The following is a 13,103-nucleotide window of genomic DNA, read 5'->3' as shown; positions in this document are numbered from 1 at the left end:
TGCTCCAATGTTGGGTGCATATATACCTACAATTGTTATAGTTTCTTGATGAATTGACCTCCTTTCATCATACAATGACCTTTCTTGTACCTTGTAATAGTTTTTGACATAGAATATATTTTGTTTTACATAAGTATAGCCACCTCTGCTCTTTTTTGGTTACAATTTACATAGAATACCTTTTTCCACTCTTCACTCACCCTATGTGTATTCTTAAAGCTAAAATGAATTTCTTATAGGCACCATAGAGCTGGATCTTGTTTTTTATCCTCTCAATGACTTTGTGTCTCTTGATTGAAGAATTTAATCATTTTATCTTTAAAGTTATTATTAGTATGTAAGGACCCAGTACTGCCTCTTTAATAACCATTTTCTAACTGTTTTGTAGTTCCATTGTTCCATTATTTGTCTCTTGCTACTTTCCTTTGCTATTTAATTTTTTGTAGTAGTATGCTTTTACTTACTTTCCTTTATCTTTTATGTACCTGCTATATGCTTTTGCTCTGTGATTACCACAAGGCTTACATAAAATACTCGATGGTTATAATAGTCTATTTTAAAGTGATAACAACTTAACTTTTACTACATGCAAAAACTACGCATTCTCTTTACACATCTTATGTTATCAATGTTAGAATTTACATATTTTACATTTGATGTATTTGTTAAATCAATATAGCTTTAATTATATGTAACACATTTACCTTTCAACTTTTATAGTAGAGTTAAAAGATGTTTATGTACCACCATTATAGTATTGGAAAATTCCAAAGGTACTTATATCTTATCTTTACAGTGAGCTTTATGCTTTCACATAATTTCATGTTGTAAGTTATCATCCTTTTGCTTCAACTTGAAGAACTAACTCTCTTTAGCATTTTTTGTGAGATAGGTCCAGTAGTGATTAATTCCCATAGCTTTTGTTTAGAGAAAGTCGGTATTGCTTCTTCATAGCTGAAAGAAGAACTTATTGGGTAACATATTATTGGTTGACAAGATCCACCCCCCCAGCCCCAGTACTTTGAATATATCTTTCCACTCTCTCCTGGCTTACAGAGTTTCCACTGAGAAATTCACTTATAGTCCTATGGAGATTCCTTCATATATGCCATGTTGCCTTTTGCTTGCTGCTTTCAAACTTCTCTTTGATTTTTGATAAATTTGTGCCAATGTGTCACAGTGACGATCTCTTATATTTAATCTATTTGGGGTATGATGGGCTACATAGGTCTGAATGTTCATTTTTCTCTACATATTTGGGAATTTTTCTCTCATTGTTTATTTAAATAGGCTTTCTTCTCCTTTTCCTGTCTCTGTTTCTTCTGAGACTACCATAATGTGTACAATGGTTTAACTCATGGTGTCTGATCAGTCCCCTAGGCTTTTGTCACTCTTTTTCATTCTTTCTTCTTCTCTCTCCTCTGACTAGGTAATATCAAGTGACTTGCCTTTGGGCTCACAGATTCATACTTCTGCTTGATTGAGTCCACTGTTTAAACTTTCTGTGGAATTTTTCAATTTAGTCATTGTGTTCTATAGTTCCAGAATTTATGTTTGGTTGATATGCTTTCTGTCTATTTGTTGAACTTCTCAATTTGTTTATGTATTTCTTTTAAATTTTTGTTTAGTTGTCTGTTTTTCTTGTAGCTCACTGAATGTCTTTAAGAATATTATTTTGAATTATTCATCAGGCAGTTCATAGATCTCCATTTCTTTAAGCTCCATTGCTGGTGTTTTATTTTGCTCCATTGGTGGTGTCATATTTACCTGATTCTTTTTTATTCTTGCGGCCTTGTGTTGGTGTTTGTGCATTTGAAGAAACAGGCTACTCTTTCATTGTTTATAAAGTACATTTGGTAAGAAAAGCCCTACACTAGTAGTCCATGTAGATCCTGTGTAGACCATCTGGAGGGGTCAATGGGCAAGCTTGCTGCTTGAGTCCTTGTGTGGGCTGGCATAATGCACAGGTCAGTAAGTAGATAGATGTGAAGCCTCAGATTGTGGGGATGTGCCTTTGTCCTGGATACTCAGGGGTAGTCCCATAGTCTGGGTCCACTGGGATGAGCCTGGACCTCAGACTAAGAAGACCAACCTGGTACCAGAACTAGACTGGAACTTGAGTGTGAAGGTGCCAGTCTAAAGCCTGTGGCTACAGGTGCTGGTCTGGTGCCATGTTTCTCTTGGGTGGGCCTGGTGCCAGGGTCTCTAGGGTCTTCCCACATAATTCTACTTCTTTCATGCACAAAGTGTCTCTCTTCATGCTCTGCTGCCAAGGCTTGGGGTACAAGTGATATTGGTGATGTGAAAGTGATCTTCCTACTTTCATGCCTCTTTTTTTTTATTTCTCTGCTACAATTAGGTGCTATAATCTCTCACTTGAATTCCTTAGCTCTTTTAAAGATATTTTCATGCATGGATAGTTGTTTAAATTGCTGTTTCTGCAAGGGGACTAGTGATAGGAAGTCCTATTTTGCCATTATGCTCTCATTTTAGTGTTGGCTCAAGTGCTGTAAAAAATACTTTAATTTGATTCAAAAAAATAACAATAGTTAATATATATTAAGCATATCATATGCTGAGTGTTCTACATAAATTATTTTATTTAATCCTCATAACAACCCCAGTAGGTATGATTATCATATTTTATAGATAAACTGAGGCTTAATGAAGTTATGTTAACTACCTGATTTGTGAAGCTGGGAAGTGGTACCATTAGTTTTTGAATCTAGGCAATATAAAACCAGACTCAAGCATCTAACTGTGTTGCCACACTGTCTCCCTTTAGATACTCCCCTAATTCTGAATCTCTATAGCCTTAATAAAAATACAGTATGTGATGGAAGACACTTTAACTTCTTAATGTTCTAATAGTCTCACCATTGCCAGCAAACACTCATGCAGTAGGTGGGCCCAGCTGTGACTCATTTTCCAGGCACATTTGTTCAATTGTTCATCAATTTCTTTCATTCTGACTTGATATTTCTCTAGGGTCTAAGCCTTCATATCATTTCTAGGGAAGAAACACGTCACTATTCTATTTTGCTGAAAAAGTTATTGTTCAAAGTCTTAAGATGTACATCTGTGGTTAACTTAAGGGTCAGAGGTAGTTCCTATAGGATTTCCTACTCGAATGCTATTCAAAATATGGCCTGCAGGCCAGTTCCTACCTGTGAACTTTGTGTTATTTGTATGTGATGAGATAAAGAGCTGGTATCAAAATAAAAATCAAGAAGCCAAAAATTTCTTTTAAAGTAAAAGCTTTCACAAAATCTCTGTATATAAAACATGTACTAATAGAACAGTCCTATTTAAAGTAGAAGCAGAGGAACTGAAGCCCTATCTTCAATGATTACCTCCAGAAAACACTCAAGGTACCTTCTCAGAGTCCTAGGATTCCTTGAAACACAGCTTGAGAGTCACTGTTACAGGCACAAACTTCTGGAGTATCATTTACAGACTATAGTATTCTAGAGTCATTTTTGTCCTCATTTTGAATTGTACTAGGAATGTGCCACAAAACTGTTTACGTTTCTCAATGCTTTCAACATGAGGACCCAATTACCAAAGGTGATCATGGACAGTGATAAATGTTTATCAATGTTTAAAATGTAAAAACACATATGACAGACTCCCCAAGTCTCCCGAATAAGCATTACCATTTCTAAATTTTGCAATATGCTCCAGCCACAGTTCAAGTGCTTTTTCTCTTATGACAACCTCCTTCTAAGAACAAAACAGCTTCTAGTAGTGTATCAGGTCAAACAGTACCACTTAGCCTAGAATATGTTCCTGAGCTCTGACCCAAAAGTGTATTCAAAGTTTGTAGCCTAACCACCCAGGCAATTTGCCATACATTTCTCTTCTTTCAATTTGAGATAGAAGTTATAACATTAAGGTTAGGTGATATTTTTCTATTCACTTTTCCTAATGTATTTATCTCTCCCTGAGTCTCAAAAGCAATGGAAAATGCACTTGTCACCATTTGAACTGTCTTCTCTCCTAAAAATCTTTTTCAATACATAATAACCTCTACATCAGCCTGCAGAAACATTTTATATCTGCCAGCCATCATCACAATCTGTTGCTATCATTGATATTCCAAAGTTTTTCCTCTCAAAACACACAATACTCATATTCAAATTCAACTTCCTCTGCTACTCATGCCACTTACAGTCCAAATAAAGCTGTTGTATTTGGACTAAGTATTTGATGTTTGCTTGTACTCTGGGTTTTGCAGAATGTATCAATGGAGTATATTTATCTGTGTGTGAGATAGATGTGTAGAAACAACATACATTTAACTTTCACACTTTTGTCTAGAGTTTTAACTAAGAAGTTGTACTGAGCTCTGAATTTTCAAAAATTAAGGTATTCTAAAAGGGGGCAGAGCAAGATGGCAGAAGAGAAGGCCCCACTAATTGTCCCCTCCTAATCCCCTGGCAAGGACACCAATTTACAACCATCTACACACAAAAAAAAGCACCTTCATAAGAACCAAAAATCAAGTAAGCACTCATAGTACTTGGTTTTAACTTCATATCACAGAAAGAGGCACTGAAGTGGTATGAAAAACAGCCTCAAATCATCAATTCTACCAGTATTAGTCTGTTTTTGTGCTGCTGATAAAGATCTGCCAGAGACTGGGCAATTTATAAAAGAAAGAGGCTTAATGGTTACAGCTCCACATGGCTGGGGATGCTTCACAATCATGGCAGAAGGTGAAAGGCGTGTCTCACATGGTGGCAGACAAAAGAAGATAGCTTGTGCAGGGAAACTCCCCTTTTTAAAAATCATCAGATCTTGGAGACTTATTCACTATCACGAGAACAGCTTGGGAAAGACTTGCCCCCATGATTCAATTACCTCCCACTGGGTCTCTCCCACAACACGTGTGAATTCAAGATGAGATTTGGGTGGGGACATAACCAAACCATATCACTACTTCTTCCCCATCCCCTGGCAACAGTGGTGTGGTGCAGTGTTCCTGTGCTCTGGAAGAGGGAGAGCACAGCAACTGTGAGGCATTGAATGCAGTGCCACCTAGTTATAGAAGAAAGAAAAAGCAGACCAAATTCAGCTGACACCAGCCCATGGAAAAAGCATTTGAACCAGCCCTAGCCAGAGGAGAATCACTTATCCCAGAGGTTGGAACTTGAGTTCCTGCAAGCCTCACCACTGAGGTCTACAGTGCTCTGTGTCTCTAAGTAAACTCGAGAAACAATCTAGGATATAAGAACTGCAACTCTTGGGTGATTTCTAGTGTTGAACTAGGTCCAGAGACAGTGGACTGGGAGGGCACATGACCTGCCGACACATCAGCTGGGTTGTCTAAGGGAATGCTAGCATCGCTGCTTCCCTAATTCCAGGCTGCACAGCTTATGTCTCCAAAAGAGATCCCTTCTTTCTGTTGAGGAGAGGAGAGAGAAGAGTGGGGAGGACTTTGTCTGGCATATAGTATACCAGCTTAGCCACAGCAGGATAGGGCACCAGTCACAGTTGTGATGTCCCTGTTACAGGTCCTAACTTTCAGATAACATTTCTAGACACACACTGGTCCAGAAGGGAACCTGCTATTGTGAAGGAAAGGACCCAGTTCTGGCATCATTCATCACGGGCTAACTGAAGAGCCCTTGGCCCCTGAACAACCAGTAGCAATACCCAGGCAGTACATTGAGAGCCCTAGGTGAGACTCTGAGACATGATGACTTCAGGTGGGAATCAGCAAACTCCCAGCTATGGTGGCTACAGGATGAGATTCCTTCTGCTTGAGAAAAGCAGAAGGAAAAGTAAAGGGGACTGTGACTTGCACCTTAGGTACCAGCTCAGCCACAGTGGGGAGAGTATCTGGATTCCAGGATGTGGCTACTGGATGGCATTTCTAGACCTGTCCTGGGCCAGAGGGGAGCTCAGTTCCCTGAGGGTCACCACAAGCTGACTGAAGAGCCCTAAGGTCTTAAGGGAACATCAGCAACAGTCTAGCAGTATTCCCTATGATCCTGTGGTGGTGTGGCCATGGGTTGAGTCTATTCTGCCTTTGAAAAAGGGAGGCAAGAGTGGGAAGGAATTTTGGTTTGAGTGATGGCTAAACCACAGTACATTAGAATACCAGGTAGACTTCTAAGGTTTTTAAATGTAGTCTTTGGCTCCTGGATTGTACCTATAGAGCCACTCAGAGACTGGGAGAGCTCACCACCCTGAAGAAAAGGACAGAGGCCAGGCTGACTTCGCTACCTCCTGATTGTAGAACCTGAGGGCCCAAAGATTGATTACAGCAGGACTTGCGTGAAACCCAGTGCAGTGCTGGCACCAGCACAATTCCAGTGGTGGTGGCCACGGGAATGCTTGTGTCAGTCAGTCCAGCCCTAGGTGGCTCAGAACACCGAGACAGAGAAACTCTGTTTTGAAGACAGTAAGGGAAGAGAACAAGAGTCTCTGCCTTGTAATCCAGATTCTTCTGGAACTTATCCAAGACCACTAAGGTGGTACATCTGTAAGCCTGCAAGAACCACAGCATTACTGGGCTTTGGTGCCCCCTAAAGCAGATACAATTTAGAGCATAACACCAAAGTCCTTTTGAATATCTGGAAAGCCTTTCGAAGAAAGATGGGTGTAAACAAGCCCAGACTACAAAGACTACAATAAATAGCTAACCCTTCATTATCCAGACATAAACAAACATCTGCAAGCATCAGGATGATCCAAGAAAACATGAGCTCACCAAATGAATTAAATAAGCCTCCAGGGACCAATGCTGGAGAAACAGAGATACGTGACTTTTCAAATAATTCAAAATAGCTGTTTTGAGGAAACTGAAGGAAAGTCAGGATAACACAGAGAAGAAATTCAGAATTGTATCAAATATATTTAATGAAGAGATTAAAATAATTTAAAATACTTAAGCAGAAATTCTGGAGCTGAAAAATGCAATTGGTATACTAAAAAATGCACCAGAGCCTTTTAATAGCAGAATAGATTAAGCAGAAGAAAGAATTAGTGATCTTTAACACAGGCTATTTGAAAATACACAATCAGAAGAGACAAAGAAAAAGATTTTTTTTTAAATGAAGCATTCCTACAGGATCTAGAAAATAGCCTCAAAAGAGCAAACCTGAGTTATTGGCCTTAAAGAGAAGGTAGAAAAATAAATACGTGTAGGAAGTTTATTCAAAGGGAAAATAGATTTACAAACCTGGACAAAGATATCAATATCCAAGTACATGAAGGTTAGAGAACATCAAGCAGATTTAATACAAAGAAGACTGCCTCGAGGCATTTAACAAGCAGCTCTAAAGATCAAGGATAAAGAAAGAATCCTAAAAGCAGCAAGAGAGAAGAAACAAATAACATAAATGGAGCATCAATACATCTGGCAGACTTTTCCATGGAAACCTTCAGGCCAGGAGAGAGTGGCATGATAAATTTAAAGGGCTGAAGGAAAAAACTTTTACCCTAGAATAGTGTATCTGGCAAAAATATTCTTCCAACATGAAGGAAAAACAAAAACTTTCCATGACAAACAAAAGCTGAGGGATTTCACCAGCACCAGACCTAGCCTGTGTTCTAAACAGTTGCTCAAAAGTTCTTATTGTCATTAATGATAGTATGAGTGTAGTAGGACCATTACAAAGTTTTATGTGTAGTGGTTTTGATTCTTTGCTATCTGCTAACAATTATGAACAAGCAGCAAAGAAAAACAAGTGATAAATATGTTGAAACTAAATAAAGGAAATGTCCAGAAACAGTGATTGCCCAGATTCACACATCAGTTGTTAAATATATGGAATCATCTTACATCCTCTGAAGCCTGGGTTCAAGCACATGATTTCATAATTTGTAACAATACTTTAACTTTTTTATCCAAAAGAATAATGAACCTTCTATAAAGGTATGGTGATGTGTTTTGGCTCTGTGTTCTCACCCAAATCTCAGTTGAATTGTAATCCCCAGTGTTGGGGGCGGGACCTGGCAGGAGATGACTGGATCATGGGGGCAGAGCTCCACCTTGCTGTTCTCGTCATGATACTAAGTTCTCATGAGATAGGGTTGTTTGAAAGTGTGTGCCACTTCCCCCTTATGCCCCTGCCCACCTCTCTCTCCTGCTCCACCTTAGTAAGACGTGCCTACTTCCCCTTTGCCTTCTACCATGATTTAAAGGTTCCTGAGGCCTCCCAGTCATGATTCCTCTTAAGCCTGCAGAACTATGAGTCAATTAAACTTCTTTTCTTCAGAAATTACCCAGTCTCACATAGTTCTTTATAGCAGTGTAAGAAGGGACTAATATATATGGCAATTTTAATAGATTGATTACAATCCTTTTAAATAACTTTAATGCCATTTAGATCTAGATTCCACCTCTTACTTTTTGCAGAAACATTATCAATTTTCTTAAACCACTGAACATCAATTTTCTCATCTGAAAAATGTAAATAATATAACCTGCCCACCCTAGCTCATAGGTTCATGTAAAATAATGTGTGTAATAGCCCTCTGTAAATTATAATATATTCTATAAATCTTAAAATATAAATCACAAAACCATTTAAGGAAATCGTGACTAAAATTCATAAATCTCCAACATTTGTATAGGTTAGACTTCTGTTAACACTTTACAAGTCAGTGATTGCAAAACTTACATATGAAATTGCATACTGCACTATTAGGCTTGCAATTGATTAAGTGCCATCAACTGTGATTTTTAAATAAAAGCACAAGGCTAGGCATGGTGGCTCATGCCAGTAATCCCAGCACTTTAGGAGGCTAAGATGGGTAGATCACTAGGTCAGCAGTTCAAGACCAGCCTGGCCAATATGGTGAAACCCCATGTCTACTAAAAAATACAGAAATTAACTGAGCATGGTGGCATGTGCCTATAGTCCCAGCTATTCAGGAGGCTGAGGCAGGAGAATTGCTGGAACCCAGGAGGAGGAGGTTGCAGTGCACCAAGATCATGCCACTGCACTCCATCTTGTTGACAGAGCAAGACTCCATCTCAAAAATAAATAAATAAAATTAAAAACAAACAAATGTTGATGGTAAATAACATTTGTATAAAGACTAGTTTACAAAAAGTTAAAATGCTAAAATGATCAATTTCTTTTTTTATACAAATTAAATACATTCTTATAAAATTCCACAGGGGACAATATATATTTTTTAGGATTTAGATAGCTTATTTCCATAAATAATGAGACATCATTAATGAGGAAGTTATAATTGCTATTTAGTGATGAAATGTTCATCTTTGGGCATATTTGAGAAGTAGCATAGTAGAGAGTTTGGTAATGAGAGAAAATATCTGCAAATTATGTATCTGACAAAGGCCTAATATCCAGAATCTTTGAGAAACTTAAACAAATTTACAAACAAAAACAAATGACCCTATTAAGAAGTAGGTAAAGGGCATGAACAGAAACTTTTCAAAAGAAGACATCCATGCAGCCAACAAGCATGTGGAAAAAATGCTGAACATCACTAATTGTTAGAGAAATGCAAATCAAAACCACAGTGAGATACCATCCCATACCAGTTAGAATGGTTATTATTAAAAAATAAAAATTTAAAGGATGCTGATAATATTGCAGGGAAAAGAAATGCTAATACACTGCCGGTGGGAGTGTAAATTTGGTCATCCATTGTGGAAAGCAGTGTGGGGATTCCTCAAAGAACTCAAAACAGAATTACCATTCAACCCAGGAATCCCTTTATTGGGTATATAAAAGCATATACATTATTCTACCAAAGCATATACATTATTCTACCATAAAGAGTAATTCATACATATGTTCATTGCAGCACTATTCACAATAGCAAAGACATGGAATCAACCTAAATACCCATCAGTGATAGACTGGATAAAGAATACATGGTACATACATACCATGGAATACTATCCAGCCATAAAAAATAATGAATTCATGTTCTCTGTAGCAACACAAATGGAGCTGGAGGCCATTATTCTAAGTAAACTAACACAGAAACAGAAAAGCAAATACCACAGGTTATTACTTAAAAGTGAGAGGTAAATAACAAGAACATATGGACATGAAATGGGGAAAAATAGACAAAGGGGCTCACTGAGAAAAGAAGGTGAAGGAAATAGAGGATCAGAAAAAACATCTATCATGTACTAATGCTTAGTACCTCAGTAACAAAATAATCTGTACACCAAACCCCTGTGACATGAATTTACCTATATAACAAAACTGCACATGTAGCCCTGAGTCTTAAATAAAAATTAAAAGAAAAAATAAGAAAAGGAAAATTCATCAGGTATGGTGGTGGGTACCTGTTATCCTAGATAGTTGGGAGGCTCAGGCAAGAGAATTGTCTAAGCACAGGAGTTTGAGGATGCACTGAGCTTTGATCACACCACTACACTCGAGCAACAAAGTAAGACCCTGTCATAAATAAATAAAGAAATAAAAGAAATATAAACAACATTCAACAAAGTAAAATTCAGAATGCCTACCATCCAATCACATGTTACCAGCATTCAAAGAGGTGGGAAAATATGACACATAAAAAGGAAAGGCTGGGCGCAGTGGTTCACGCCTGTAATGCCAGCACTTTGGAAGGCCAAGGTGGATGGATCACAAGGTGAGGAGTTTGAGACCTGCCTATCCAACATAGTGTAACCCTATCTTTACTAAAAATATTTTAAAACATAGCCAGGCGTGGTGTTGGGCACCTGTAATCCCAGCTACTTGGGAGCCTGAGGCAGAAGAATCGCTTGAACCCAGGAGGCGGAGATTGCAGTGAGCCATGATGGTGCCATTGCACTCCAGCCTGAGTGACAGAGCAAGATTCCATCTCAAAAAAAAAAAAAAAAAAGGAAATAAATCAGTTGAGGGAAACTAACCCAAGACTAATACATATGTTCAAATTATGAAGTAGGAACATTAAAAAGTTCTAATTGTATGCCATGTGTTCTAAAAGTTATGTAGGGGCCAAGTGCAGCGGCTCTCTATTAAAAATACAAAAATTATCTGGCCTTGGTGGCGTATGCCTGTAGTCCCAGATGCTCAGGAGGCTGAGACAGGAGAATTGCTCGAACTGAGAGGTGGAGGTTGCTGCAGTGAGTGGATATCATGCCACTATACTTCAGCCTGGGTGACAGAGCAAGACCCCATCCCCACCCTCCCCAAAAAAAAAAGTTATGTAGAGACACAGAAGGTATTTTTTAAAATGTAAACAAAAGACCCTAATTAAACTTCTGGAGATAAAAATACAACCAGAGGGAATAAAAAGGAAAGACTAGTATACTTGAAGACATGGCAACAAAAACTCTCAACAGAAAACCCTTTTCTCTTTTTACAGAGAAAGGGGTAACAAAAAGTAAACAAACCATCAGTGAGCTGTAGGACAATTTTAGCGGCCAAATATACATGGAATTGGAGCTGTACATAATTGGAGAGGAGAAGGTGGATGGAACAAAAACTTTTTTTTTCTAAATCTGATAAAAAATTATAATACCACAGATTGAATAACTCAATGAACCTGAAGTAAGATACACACATGAAGCAAACTACACCAAAGCCCATTGTAATTTAATAGTTCAAAACTAGTGAGAACCAAAAATACCTAAAGGAAGCCAGAGAAAAATGACACATTATAAGTGGACGAAAGATGTGAATAACAGCAGTTCTCATTTTTAAAAATGCAAATTAGATGATAGTGAGGCAATATTTTGTATTATGCTGAAATTAAAAAAAAACTAAAATATCTTTCAAAAACAAGGTCAAAAGATAAAGACTTTTTCAGTTTTCAGAAAAAGAAAGGATGAAAGAATTCATCACAACCACCCTGGCACTGTAGGACATACTAAAGGAAGACCCAAGCAGAATAAAATGATATATAGAGAAACCTGACCTATACAAAGGAATGAAGAGCACCAGAAACCACAAATACTGGGTAAATAAATGAAATTGGTAATGTATAGCTCTTTAAAAGATAATTGACTGTCTAATCAGAAGTAGAAACCATCTATTATGGTGTTTATAACACATTCAAAAATAAAATGTGTGTCAACATTAGCTCAAAGGCTGGGCCAGGAGAAATGGGGGTATATTACTATAAGATTCTTCTAGTACACATGAAATGGTATAATATAATACATAGGTAGAGTGTGATGAGTTAAACGTATACATTATATACTTTAATGTAACCACTAAATTAAACAGAAACAGTAGCTAATAAGCCAACAAATGAAATAAAATTAAATCACAAAAAAGTACTCAATCTCAAAGAGGCAGAAAAAGTTGAAAAAGAGAATAAAGAACTGGTGAGCCAAATAAAGAATAAGTACCAAAATGATAGATTTAAACTAAGCCATATTAATAACCACAAAATATGCAAATAACCTAAAAATTCAATTTAAAGGCAGACGTTTTAAGATTTTACAAAAAAGGGAGATAGGACTATATGCCATCTTTAAGAGAGGCACTTCAAATATAAAGATACAAAAAGGCTACAAGCATGGAGATGCTTAAATATATAGCAGGCTAATGCTAATCAAAAAAAAGTAGGATTGGCTATACTAATATCAGACAAAGTAGATTTCAGAACAGAAAATACTACCAGAGATAAAGAGGTCATTTCATAAGGATAAATGATATGATAGTGATAAAAGAATCAATTTATGAAGAAGATATAATGGTCCTAGTCATTTCTACACATAATGAGAGCTTCAAAGTACATGAAACAAAAACTATACAACTGAAAAGTGTAATAGATAAAGATAGAAGAGCAGTTGGAGATTTTATACCATTTTCTTAATAATTGATAGAACGAGTAGAGAAAAGATCAGCAAAGGTATAGAAAATTTGAACATTATCAATCAACTTGGCATAATTAATATTTATAGAACATTATACTGAACAATATTCTCATTACATCCATATGCTATATTTACCCAGATAGTCCATATTCTAGGCCATAATAGATGTCTCAATAAATTCAAAAGAATTCAAGTTGGAAAATCTCCAAATATTTGGAAATTAAATAACACACTTCTAAAGGGTCAAAAAATAAGAAATTAGACATTTGGAGCTAATTAAAATGAAAACACAACATACAAAAGTTTATGGGCTGCCTGCAAAGAAGTA

Source organism: Aotus nancymaae, unplaced genomic scaffold, assembly GCF_030222135.1.
Source record: "Aotus nancymaae isolate 86718 unplaced genomic scaffold, 86718_ANA_hifiasm-v0.15.2.pri h1tg000002l, whole genome shotgun sequence".
NCBI lineage: Eukaryota > Metazoa > Chordata > Mammalia > Primates > Aotidae > Aotus > Aotus nancymaae.
This window is presented reverse-complemented; position numbering follows the sequence as displayed.